The sequence below is a fragment of the Nerophis ophidion genome, linkage group LG07 (genome assembly GCF_033978795.1).
Source record: "Nerophis ophidion isolate RoL-2023_Sa linkage group LG07, RoL_Noph_v1.0, whole genome shotgun sequence".
Lineage (NCBI taxonomy): Eukaryota > Metazoa > Chordata > Actinopteri > Syngnathiformes > Syngnathidae > Nerophis > Nerophis ophidion.
Genome location: NC_084617.1, coordinates 17,380,480 through 17,393,516, shown reverse-complemented (window position 1 = coordinate 17,393,516; position 13,037 = coordinate 17,380,480). Strand labels below are relative to the sequence as shown.

General features: G+C 41.3%; 1 protein-coding gene across 4 annotated transcripts in view; it reads left to right on the top strand.

Annotated features, from left to right (window-relative positions):
- Positions 1-13,037, top strand: part of asic2 (acid-sensing (proton-gated) ion channel 2) — a 755,611-nt gene that overhangs the window by 711,995 nt on the left and 30,579 nt on the right. The gene's annotated exons all lie outside the window — the stretch shown is intronic.

Here is a 13,037-nt window from a genome sequence, read left to right as displayed (position 1 = left end):
TATATATATATATATATATATATATATATATATATAGCATTGTGCTTATTAAAAAACAGCTGTGTGATTATAAAGTGTATCTTAGCTGTATTTTTTAATGACACATTTGGAGGCGTTGAAATCCCCATGTAAAATCATGAATGCTAATCGGTAGCATTTCAATAGCAAAGCCAATGTGTATGTCCGTTTCAAACACTGATGACATCTTTTAAACAAGACAAGAAGCAAGGAATCAAACAGAGACAAAATTAAATTTGGCTCAATGAGGAGAAATGTGTACACTTGTACAGCGTTCCACGCTTTGACGAAAGATTGTATGCCTCCTCTTTTATTTGGACTTTCCCTGATTACATGGCAAGAGCTGTTTCTAAGGGAGGCGGGTTGTAAACAGCCACCGCCTTTGTTACAAAACAGTTCAAGGAAAAAGTTGTAAAACACATCGAAGAAATGGTCGCCGGGAGGGGAGTCTGGTCCTGCTTCCTCTCCTTTTTGTAGTTCTCGGGTCAAGACAAAATCTTTCTGTGGATTACAATACATCAAAGAAACAGAACACCTTCATGTTGCTTCCCATTTTACACAGTGGAGTTTTACAAGCCTTCTCCTTGGTAGGAACAAAGACAGCTTTTGTCTGCTCGCCGGGAACTCATTGAAACACAAAGTTTTGTGATAACTTAGATACAATTATTCTGACAGTCTATTAGCATCAAGCTAGTGCATTTTTTTTTTAAATGGAGCCCTAGTTTAAAAGGTAAAGTTAAAGTACCATTGATAGTCACACACACACTAGGTGTGGTGAAATTACTATCCCCTGGAAGGTGAGGGGAGCAGCGAGCAGCAGCGATGGCCACACTGGGGAATCATTTTGGTGATTTAACCCCCAATTCCAACCTTTGATGCTGAGTGCCAAGCAGAGCGGTACCGGGTCCCCTTTTTATAGTCCTTGGTATGTTTCGGCTGGGGTTTTATGAGTCAATGTCTTTGTTGGCATTGAAAATGGCAATATTACCCAGAGGTAGTTTGGCTGAGCCTGCTCTCAGTGCTGCTGGAATGACCACTTTAGTGCGACTTGTGAGTCTGCAACTGGGCGTGATGTCACGCGCGGTAATGTAACATCGCACTGTGATTTTTGGTGAATCGGACGGTTTCAAAACATGATAAATAAATAAATGATAAATGGGTTGTACTTGTATAGCCCTTTTCTACCTTCAAAGTACTCAAAGCGCTTTGACACCACTTCTACATTTACCCATTCACACACTGATGGTGGGAGCAGCCATGCAAGGCGCTAACCAGCACCCATCAGGAGCAAGGGTGACGTGTCTTGTTCAACGGACACAACGGACATGACGAGGTTGGTACTAGGTGGGGATCGAACCCGGGACCCTCGGGTTGCGCACGGCTACTCTCCCACTGCGCCACACCTGCCCCATATATCAATCAATCAATCAATGTTTACTTATATAGCCCTAAATCACTAGTGTCTCAAAGGGCTGCACAAACCACAACACAAACCACTACGACATCCTCGGTAGGCCCACATAAGGGCAAGGAAAACTCACATAATCACATATAACATATACCGGATTCCGTCAGTACTAAATGGTAGCTGTGGGGGGAGGTGTGGCCAGCGCGCCTGCAGGAGCAAAAGTCACCGCCTCTGTCTATGGTGCTGAGGATGAGCACCACCGGATAGGGGCGGGGCATGTTAATCTAATCATCTGTCGTCTTTAACAGTAAGCGTCCGGGAGCAGGAGGAGGACTGAAAAGTTGTGTGTCGTGTGAATATATTGTGGAAAAATAAAACCTTTGTCAAACCAGAACAACGGTCCCAGGCTGACGTGTGTGATCCATCAAACCTGCTGGGAGGAAACTTCCACGGTCGCGTTTCAGGGAAAGTCAAACCATATTCCGATACCTTTGTTGAACGTGACCTCACGTCCGCTTGCAGACTTGGCACTAGGCGGGGCAAACATGGCCACATGTAAATGAATGTATGGAAAAACTCGATCTTCTCACCGAGGTCAAGCTAGATTTTGTTAGAATTATTTGTAAAGCCGCCTACACGCTGCTCTCCACTTCGGCGAGGGGCATGAAATTTTGATGAAGACAACGGTTTGTGGAGCGAAAAGCTTTGGCTGCGGTTTATAAAAGACTTTAATCAGGTCAAGTCAGATTACACGGAAGGAAGGAGGTGGAGAATGAGACACAATTGTGTCTCATTATGCTCAAGCTGAAGATGAGCTCTTTCACCAAGGTGATGGGAAAGGTTAAGGATCGTCAAAGAGCGAGTGCGCGGCTCGCGTTAACGATTTCTACGTATGTCACTTCCACTCCCAGCTTTCAGCTCGCCACATAAATGTGCTAATATTCTACACTCACGTGGCCGCTTCTTCTGCAGGGGGGGGGTTGGAACCATTAACGTGGAGCCCGACTTAAACAAGTTGAAAAAACGTATTCGAGTGTTACCGTTTAGTGGTCAATTGTACAGAATATGTACTGTACTGTGCAATCTCAATCGATCAAACAATGTTTATTTATATAGCCCTTAATCACGAGTGTCTCAAAGGGCTGCACAAGCCAAAATGACATCCTCGGTTCAGATCCCACATCAGGGCAAGGAAAAACTCAACCCAGCGGGATGACAATGAGAAACCTTGGAGAGGACCGCAGATGCAACACATGCCAATACGGCCGGTTTAGTTTACTAAATTACAATTTTAAATTTCCCGCTGAGTTTCTTGTTGAAAACGTCGCGGAATGTGTTTCTGACATCTCGGGTTGGAGGGGACATATTAGCCCAGCAACACTTACGGCTAAAAGTCTTCTCTTTTCATCGCATAATTACACAGAAATTTGGACATCTGTGTTGCTGAATCTTTTGCAATTTGTTCAATTAATAATGGAGACGTCAAAGAAGAATGCTGTTGGTGAAAAGCGGTGGATTGCAGCTGCCTTCAGCAACCGAAACACAGCCGGTGTTTCTTTGTTTGATAGATAGATAGACAGATGGATAGTACTTTATTGATTCCTTCAGGAGAGTTCCTTCAGGAAAATTAAAATTCCAGCAGCAGTGTACAGAGTTGAGATCAATTTAAAAAAAAGTAAAAAGTAAATAATGAGGGTTTGAATGGAAACAAAATAGAGAAATATTACAATAAGAATAAAAAAAATAAAAAGCAACAATGGGAATCAAATTATAACAGTAAAATAAGAATATAACAAGACAAAGTAGGCAATTGTGAAGCTTTAACACAGAGCAGTCAAGCGAACATGTTTCTCTACGTCAACCAGCAAGTTTTTGGATGGGAAAATTGTGATATTAAGTCGGCTCTTACCAGAGACTTCAGTGGATTATGGAACCTCTTCCTGTAGCTGTCAAAAAGGCAGCTGTGATTTTGGCTCCTCGGCTTCTCTCAGAGACACTGCATGGTGTTCACCGCAGCCATCCGACTTTCAGTTATGTCAGTATAATCTCACTAAAATACTATTAACACAATAAGCAGATAAGGGATTTTCCAGAATCATACTAGTAAATGTGTCTTATTACATCTGAAGCGCCCGCTTTTTTTTTTCCTTTCTTTTTAAGTGCCTCACACTAGCTTTCCTCATCCACAAATCTTTCATCCTCGTTTAAATTAATGGGGAAATTGTTGCTTTCTCGATCCGAAAAGCTCTTGCTGCTGGAGGCTATGATTATAAACAATGTGAGGATGTGACGAGCCCTACAACCCGTGACGTCACGCGCACATCGTCCGCTACATCAGGTAAAGGCAAGGCTTTTTAATTAGCGACCAAAAGTCGCGAACTTTATCGTTGATGTTCTCTACTAAATCCTTTCAGCAAAAATATGGCAGTATCGCGAAATGATCAAGTATGACACATAAAATGGACCTGCTATCCCCATTTAAATAAGAAAATCTAATTTCAGTAGGCCTTTGAAGGACCTGAGCTTCCTAAGCAAAAAGAGTCTGATCATGCCCTTCTTGTATACAGCTTTGCTGTTGTCCTTGGCAGGTTCAAACACTGATGACATCTATTAATCAGACAAGAAGCAAGGAACCATGCAGAGACAGAGTTCAATATAGCTCATGAGGAAAACGCACGGCGCTGAACACTCAGTCACAGTCTCGCCCTACGCTCTAAGGTTCAGCTCTCGCGTCCCTCTTTTAATTCAGAGTTCCATAGTCAACATCACTGAGGCCGCCTCTCAAAGGAGTGGTCACATATATCATGCAAAGCAGGTCCATGACGCACAGTACGTGACGGAATGGGCTGGGGGTCTTGTGATTTCGTCTTGTCCCCGCTTCGTCTGCATGTTGTCATCTTATCTTCGTTGAGGTCCTTAAAGCCTCTGCTTCGTCTGCGTGCTGTCATCTTATCTTTGTTGAGGTCCTTGAAGTCCTTGGCTGTTAGCGGGCTAAAACAAAGATAATATCTGTGGATGAGGCCACCCCTCAGACACAAAGTTTTGTCCTTGAATAGATTAGAAAAAGTCTAACTTGAGCACAATTGCTAGTAACTAAAGCAACGGACTTTAAGCATACTAAAGTTAGTGTGATAATATATATATAATTATTCTAACAGTCCTTCCAATCCAGTCTGCTGTTCAAGTGGACTCCTTGGTACTTGTACTGCCCCACTACTGCCACTTCCCGGCCCTGGGTCTAGATGGGCTCCACCGGGGTCATTCTCTTCTTGAAGTCGATGACCAGCTCCTTGTTCTTGTCCACATTAAGGAGCAGGAGCTAGCCTGTGTGATGAACGGTTTAAAAACAAGGCAATATTTTCATGGTATAACAAAGTAATTTCTGATCAAATACAAGTCTCAGAACTATGACATTACCTGCTTTCTGCCCGATGTGATCCGAGGAAGTCATTGTGGTTTACGAAGCCTTTTGAGGCATTTATGATTCAGGGCTATATGAATAAACTTTGATTTAATGACTGATTGAAGTGTGGTCAGGACCACACTTCAATCAGTTTCGAGGGTTTTACACTCGAGGGTTTTACACTCCTTGGCACGAAGCCCTTCTCCTAGCCCAGGGGTCTGCAGCCCACAATGTTGAAAGAGCCATATTGGAACAAAAATACAAAAAACAAATCTGCCTGGGGACACAAAAAATTAATAGCTGTATATCTTATGATGAAGACAACACATGATGTAAGTGTCCATAATAGCCTACTATCAAAATTACTGTGTCTTAGGCTGACACAAATCTTCGTTGACAGAAATGTTGAAGTATTTAGTCTACACGTTTTTACAACATTAGAAACCATTAGTAAATCAGAGGCTACTTAGAAGGTAAGATAACTCCTGGAAATGACTGGTTTTTAATGGCCAAAGGTATAGATGTGTGTGTCCAAGTTAAAGGAAACGGTCTTATTTTAATAGATTTATTACAATCTTTGCAAGCTACGTGATGTTTGCTGTGGTCTGGAACAATATTACATTTAGATGTCATGAGACATGCAAAACTAAATTATATACAAAGAGGATAAAGGTAAAGGATCTCAAATGAGCTCAAATATACCTACAAATGAGGCATAATGATGCAATATGTACATTCAGCTAGCCTAAATAGCATGTTAGCATTGATTAGCTTGCAGTCATGCACTGACCATATATGCCTGATTAGCACCCCCAACAAGTCAATAACATCCACAAAGTGCACCTTTGAGCATTCACTCACAGTATAAAACGTTTGGTGGACAAAATTAGACAAAGAAGAAGTGAAGTGAAGTGAATCATATTTATATAGCTCTTTTTCTCTAGTGACTCAAAGTGCTTTACATAGTGAAACCCATTATCTAATTTTTACATTTAAACCAGTGTGGGTGGCACTGGGAGCAGGTGGGTAAAGTGTCTTGCCCAAGGACACAACGGCAGTGACTAGGATGGCGGAAGCGGGGATCGAACCTGCAACCCTCAAGTTGCTGGCACGACCGCTCTACCAACCGAGCTATACCGTGGAAGAGTTGCCTTGTAAACAAACCGTTGCATCACAGTCCACACTATGCTGAGTTCGAGAACCGCCGAAATTTGTGGGACAAAACGATGTTCACTGAATACTCTCATCAGTGAAGCATACACACAAACATATTAAACAGTGGGCTTTCTAGTGACACAGGGTCGTTCTCCCAGGAATGCAGACGGACTACTCCGGACAAGGCGTGCAGGTAAAAACATGATTTATTCCTCAAGAGATCAAAGGAGTACAAAAACAGGAAAACAATGTGCCTAATCGCACTCGAAGGTAAACAGCAAGAAAACTGCGTTCAAAAGACTCCGGCTTATTAGTGATTCGCACAGCCCAAAAAAAGTCTGCGGGCTATTGAGCGTTTTCCGTTCGGGCTCCAGTACTCAGTAGAAGCATTTCAGTCTCACCTTAAAACTCATTTGTATACTCTAGCCTTTAAATAGACTCCCTTTTTAGACCAGTTGATCTGCCGTTTCTTTTCTTTTTCTCCTCTGTCCCACTTTCCCTTGTGGAGAGGGTCCGGTCCGGTGGCCATGGATGAAGTACTAGCTGTCCTGAGTCGGGACCCAGGATGGAACGCTCGTCCAGAGTCGGGACCCAGGATGTGTATCGGCTGGGGACATCTCTGCGCTGCTGAGCCGCCTCCGCTTGGGGTGGTTTCCTGCTGGCTCCACTGTGGACGGGACTCTCTCTGCTGTGTTGGATCCACTTTGGACTGGACTCTCCAGGTTCTGTAGGATCAACTATGGATTGGACTTTCACAGTATCATGTTAGACCCGCTCGACATCCATTGCCTTCGGTTCCCCTAGACGAGGGCGGGTTGCCCACATATGCGGGTCCTCTCCAAGGTTTCTCGTAGTCATCATTGTCACAGACGTCCCACTGGGTGTGAGTTTTCCTACCGAGGATGTCGTTGTGGTTTGTGTTGTGGTTTGTGCAGCCCTTAAAGACACTTGTGATTTAGGGCTATATAAATAATCATTGATTGATTGATTGAAACTAACACTTAGCATAGACTATGGACAAGGCAAAACTCACGTAACAGGTCCTTGTATTGATTGATTGATTGCAACTTTTATTAGTAGATTGCACAGTTTCGTACATATTCCGTACAATTGACCACTAAATGGTGACACCCGAATAAGTTCTTCAACTTGTTTAAGTCGGGGTCCACGTTACTCAATTCACTCTCAGCTGCTGTCAACCACTAATCAGAGGCAGATGAACCCAATTAATCCCCATGGTGACCAAAATAAACCTAGGAGTGCACAAAACAGGAACTCAGGGAGTCCAAAACTAACAGAACATAATCAAAACATGATCCGGAACACGGATCATGACATCTAGCAATTGGGAAGGTTTGTGTCATGTTTGTCCTCAAACATACAACGTACTAAAACAAAAAAATATATTTTTCCCCATCTTTTTCCATTTTTAATGCTTTTTTAAAAATGCTCCAGGGACCGCTGACACCCGGACTAACCTTACAGGAGAAATGGGTCACCACTTGATGTAAACGTGCAAAACCGAGGGTTAAGACAAGGGATAAAAATAGGGATTCAGCCTCAATAGTCTAAACCAGGGGTGTCCAAAGTGCGGCCCGGGGGTCATTTGCAGCCTGTAGCTAATTGTTTACCGGCCCGCCACACATTCTGGAAATGCTATTGCAAAAATAAAAAAAAGAATATTGGAATGAGGTGAAATCTATCCATAAAAAGTTGCAATGTTGACAAAAAGCTGCCATGCAGGCTGTTTTTTTTCCTTTTGTCTTTATTTTATCATGTAAAAAGCATATTTATCATGAATTGATTAAAATGGACCCCGACTTAAACAAGTTGTAAAACTTATTCGGGTGTTACCATTTAGTGGTCAATTGTACGGAATATGTACTGAACTGTGCAATCTACTAATTACAAGTTTCAATAAAGCAAGTATTTATTTTTAAATTTTTTTGCCATTGCTCAAAAAAAGAAATGTTATAATGAATTATTTTCAAAGCTCCAATTAGTTCAAATATTTAATTTTAAAATGTTTCATTTGGTAAATATTGCATATATTGTGTAGTTGCCATATTAAAACATAAACGTTTTCTTTGGGGCGGCATAGCTCGGTTGGTAGAGTGGCCGTGCCAGTAACTTGAGGGTTGCAGGTTCGATTCCCGCTTCTGCCATCGTAGTTACTGCAGTTGTGTCCTTGGGCAAGACACTTTACCCACCTGCTCCCAGTGCCACCCACACTGGTTTAAATGTAACTTAGATATTGGGTGTCACTATGTAAAGCGCTTTGAGTCACTTGAGAAAAGCGCTATATAAATATAATTCACTTCACTTCACTTCACTTCACTTCGACAAAAGAGGATAAAACAAAGAAAATAATAGTTTAAATGTAAAATCGACAGATATATATGAAGTTGATCTCGTAACTTAAGTGTTGATAGTAAAAAAAATAATAATAATAATAAAAATGTATCACTTTATGAGTGGGGTACCTTTTGGATCCCAAATATATTTAGTGGTATTTTAATTATCTTTTCACTGTGATTACTCAAAAATATTAAATAATTAAAATCAATGGTGTCCTGCATTTTTGATCTTTTAGGGCAGTGGTGTCAAACTCAAACACGGAGTGGGCCAAAATTTTAAACTGAACAAACGCGCGGGCCAAGGTTCAACTAATTAACCTTTTAAAAGGGACCCGGACAACTTTTGCATTTAATATTGAACAAGCAAGGCTTACATAACTTTATAGTGACATGCAAAATCTAGTTTCAAATAATAATAATAACAATAATAATAATAAAATATCAATAATTATTGTTCAGTTTGCTACACTGATTTGCTTTAACACTGAATATGGAACAAGCAACGCTTATATAACTTAATAGTGCAAAATCAACTTTCAAAAAACAAACGAAAAAAACATTAAAGGCACATTAAATACAATTTTAATAAAAAATTAAATGCCTCTTTTCAATTTGCAGCCTTCTGAGGTAAAAATCAACATTAACTTTTTCCACAGGCTAATAAATTTGAAAATAAATGGGGGGGTAGGGGGTGTTGTTGGTAGCGGGGGGTTTATATTGTAGCGTCCCGGAAGAGTTATTGCTGCAAGGGGTTCTGGGTGTTTGTTCTGTTGTGTTTATGTTGTGTTACGGTGCGGATGTTCTCCCGAAATGTGTTTGTCATTCTTTTTTGGTGTGGGTTCACAGTGTGGTGCATATTTGTAACAGTGTTAAAGTTGTTTACAAAGCCACCCTCAGTGTGACCTGTATGGCTGTTGACCAAGTATGTCTTGCATTCACATACCTGTGTGTGGAAGCCGCATATATTATGTGACTGGGCTGGCACGCTGTTTGTATGGAGGAAAAGCGGAAGTGACGACAGGTTGTAGAGGACGCTTAAGGCAGTGCCTTTAAGGCACGCCCCAATATTGTTGTCTGGGTGGAAATCGGGAGAATGTTTTTCCGGAGGGACAGTGAAATTCGGGAGGGTTGGCAAGTATGAGTATTAGCGGTGAATGCTGTATAATACCCGTGGACCAGTTCTAATGTTAATTTGATATTGCCCCAAGGGCCAAATGAAATTACACGGTGGGCCAAATTTGGCCCGCGGGCCAGAGTTTGATACCCATGTTTTAGGGCTTTAATTACTAAATACTGCATATTTCAGTTTTACTATTAAAAACAAAAAGATGTTTTTGACAGAAAATCCGTAAAACCTTTTTTTTTTTTTTAAAGTTCATATTGAGATTTACTGTAAGCGTTAAATAAAAAATAACACTAAAACTTATTTTTAACATTTTACAAACTAAGACCCTTTATGGTCCCCGGGACCCCTAAAGGTAAAATACATTTTAAAAATATTTTGTTATGGTTTGAAAATGAAAAATATCAAAATTGGCCCCCGCATGCTTTAATTTTTCCATTTGTGCCCCTCAGTGGAAAAAGTTTGGACACCCCTGGTCGAAACCAACACAACTTCCCCCCACAAAAAATAAACATGTGTCTTGGCTTACTATCATTTGGCTCTGTACTGTCTGGTCTGGTCCAAAACATGTTGTTCTTGGCGCCGCCAGCCGCTTTGTGCATTTCCATAACAGCGCAGAAAGGAACAGTGGCAGACTCTCGTCCTTCACAAGGTGGCACGATGTTGGACTTTTTCCATTGTTCCAAAAGGGCAGTCATTCAACACTGCAGTTTGGATCGTTCTTACATGGAACGCCCACACAATCCCTTCCAGAAGGTTGTTTGGCTTTTTGTCAATCTCAAATGTTTCTCATCAAAAACCGAGTGGAAAGCGATAAAATGTGACTTTCCTGCCGTTATGCGGTGAGGTGTCGGAGGCAGGGAGCAATTTCAGTACCGGTGACTCTATTCATGCTTGAACGATACATAAGCCTCCAGCTAGGTGGCAGCAGCGAGCAAGCTAATGAACAGGCTGCCTCTTCAAGCCAGTAGAAGAAGAACAGAGCTAAAGTAAATAGCCTTTGATTTGCTGTCAATACGGCAGGAAATGAAGAAATAGTTCTGTCGGGTTCAAACACTGATGGCGTCTATTAAACAGGACAAGAAACAAGGAATCAAACAGAGACAGAATTCTATTTGGCTCAGTGAGGAGAAACGTGGACATCTGTACCCTCGTACAGAGTCATCACGCTCTGCCAAAAGATTGCACGGCCTCCTTCTTTTATTTGGACCTTCCCTGACCACATGGCAACAGCTGCTTCCAAAGGGACGGGGTCGTAAAATAGTTCAAAAAGAGGTTCATAAAAGAGTTCAAAAAATAGGTCGCAGAAGAGTTCAAAAGAGGTAGCTAAATAGTTAATTAAAAAGGTTCGTGAAAGAGTTCAAAAAAGCGATGCCTGGAGAGGAGTATGGTCCTGCTTCCTCTTCGCTTTTGTAGTTCTTGGGTCAGACACTATATTTCTGTTGTTTACAATACATTGTCCTGTGAGTAAAGTAAAAAATTTAAAGTACCAATGATTGTCACACACATATTAGATGTGGCGAAATTATTCTCTGCATTTGACCCATCACCCTTGATCACCCCCTGGGATATGAGGGGAGCAGTGAGCAGCAGCGGTGCCGCGCCCGGGAATCATTTTTGGTGATTTAACCCCCAATTCCAATTAATGCTGAGTGCCAAGCAGGGAGGTAATGGTCCCATTTTTAAAGTCCTGTGTATAACTCGGCCAGGGTTTGAACTCACAACCTACCGATCTCAGGGCAGACACTCTAACCACTAGGCCCCGGAGTAGGTTTGAGGTGGCGACTTGTCCAGGGTGTACAACGCCTTCTGCCCGATTGTAGCTGAGATAGGATCCAGTGCCACCCGCGACCCCAAAGGGAATAAGCGGTAGAAAATGGGTGGATGGATGGATTACAGTACATGAAAGAAAAAGAAACACCTTCATGTTGCTTCCCCCCCTACACAGTGGAGTTTTACAAGCCTTCTTCTTGGTAGGTTCAAAGACAGCTTTTGGTCTTCTCGCTGGGAACTCATTTCAACACAAAGTTTTTGGGTGATAACTTAGATAAAATGATTCTAACAAGTTCAATACTGAATACACTAGCAACGTTCTGAATATTATTGTGATAAGTATGGCAGTATTTGAATGTCCATCGTTTTGGATTTGTTTGATTTTTGCCCACAGTTAATGATCAGTCGACTCTGTGGCTGTATTGTTGTTTTTTTAAAAGCACAGCTCATGATGTTACAAACAAAGTTTGTGAATAATAAATGTGATGCTATACACTGGCCACTAGGTGTCAGTAACGTCACATGGGTGTAGATCAGGGGAGTCAAACGTACAAACAGGTTCCATCCGGCCCGCGTGATGAGTTTGCTAAGTATAAAAATGAGCCGAGATTTTTGAATGAAAGAAACCGCTGTTCTAAATGTGTCCACTAGATGTCGCAATAGCAATTCTTTATATCTTTGCGAATGATGCTACATATGTACAAAAAAAATAAACCACATGATGTTAGTGTACCGGTCGAGGAAAATGAGCAAACTACTTAAATAACATCCTGTAATTTGATTTTGATGTTATTTTTTTTATTTTAATAGATTTAAAATGAACACCAATGAGTTGACTGATGAACATTATCGCATAATTTATTGAGAAAGTATAAATAACGACAAATAAATGTAGAATACTACTAACCGCAACATGTAAGTGTAAAAAAATATATATATATATGATGTGTACGTCACGCCGTGATTTATTTTGAAATTTTTGCGGTTTTCCTCTGTGTAGTGTTTTACTTCTTGTCCTGCACTCCTATTTTTGTGGTTTTTTGTCTTTTTTTTAGTTTTTGTCTTCCTTTGAGCAATATTTCCCCGCATCTACTTTGTTTTAGCAATCAAGGATATTTCAGTTGTTTTCATCCTTTATTGTTGGGAAATTGTAGATTGTCATGTCATGTTCGGATGTACTTTGTGGACGCCGTCTTTTTTCTCCACAGTAAGTCTTTGCTGTCGTCCAGCATTCTGATTTTGTTTGCTTTGTAACCAGTTCAGTTTTAGTTTCGTTCTAAATGATAAAAATAATAATGGATTTGATTTTATATCGTGCTTTTCTATTATTAGATACTCAAAGCGCTCACAGAGAAGTGGGAACCCATCGTTCATTCACACCTGGTGGTGGTAAGCTACATTTGTAGCCACAGCTGACTGACGGAAGCGAGGCTGCCAGTTTGCGCCTACGTCCCCTCCGACTATCTTTCATTCATCATTCATTCACCAGTTTGAGTGGCACCGGGGGCAAGGGTGAAGTGTCTTGCTCAAGAACACAACGGCATTGATTTGGATGTCAATAGATGATGTTTCCACCCCCATGCTTCACAGTAGGTGTGGTGTTCTTGGGATGCAACTCAGTATTCTTCTTCCTCCAAACACGACAAGTTGAGTTTATACCAAAATGGATACATGGATGATACAGCAGAGGATTGGGAGAATGTCATGTGGTCAGATGAAACCAAAATAGAATTTTTGGGTATAAACTCAACTCGTCGTGTTTGGAGGAAGAAGAATACTGAGTTGCATCCCAAGAACACC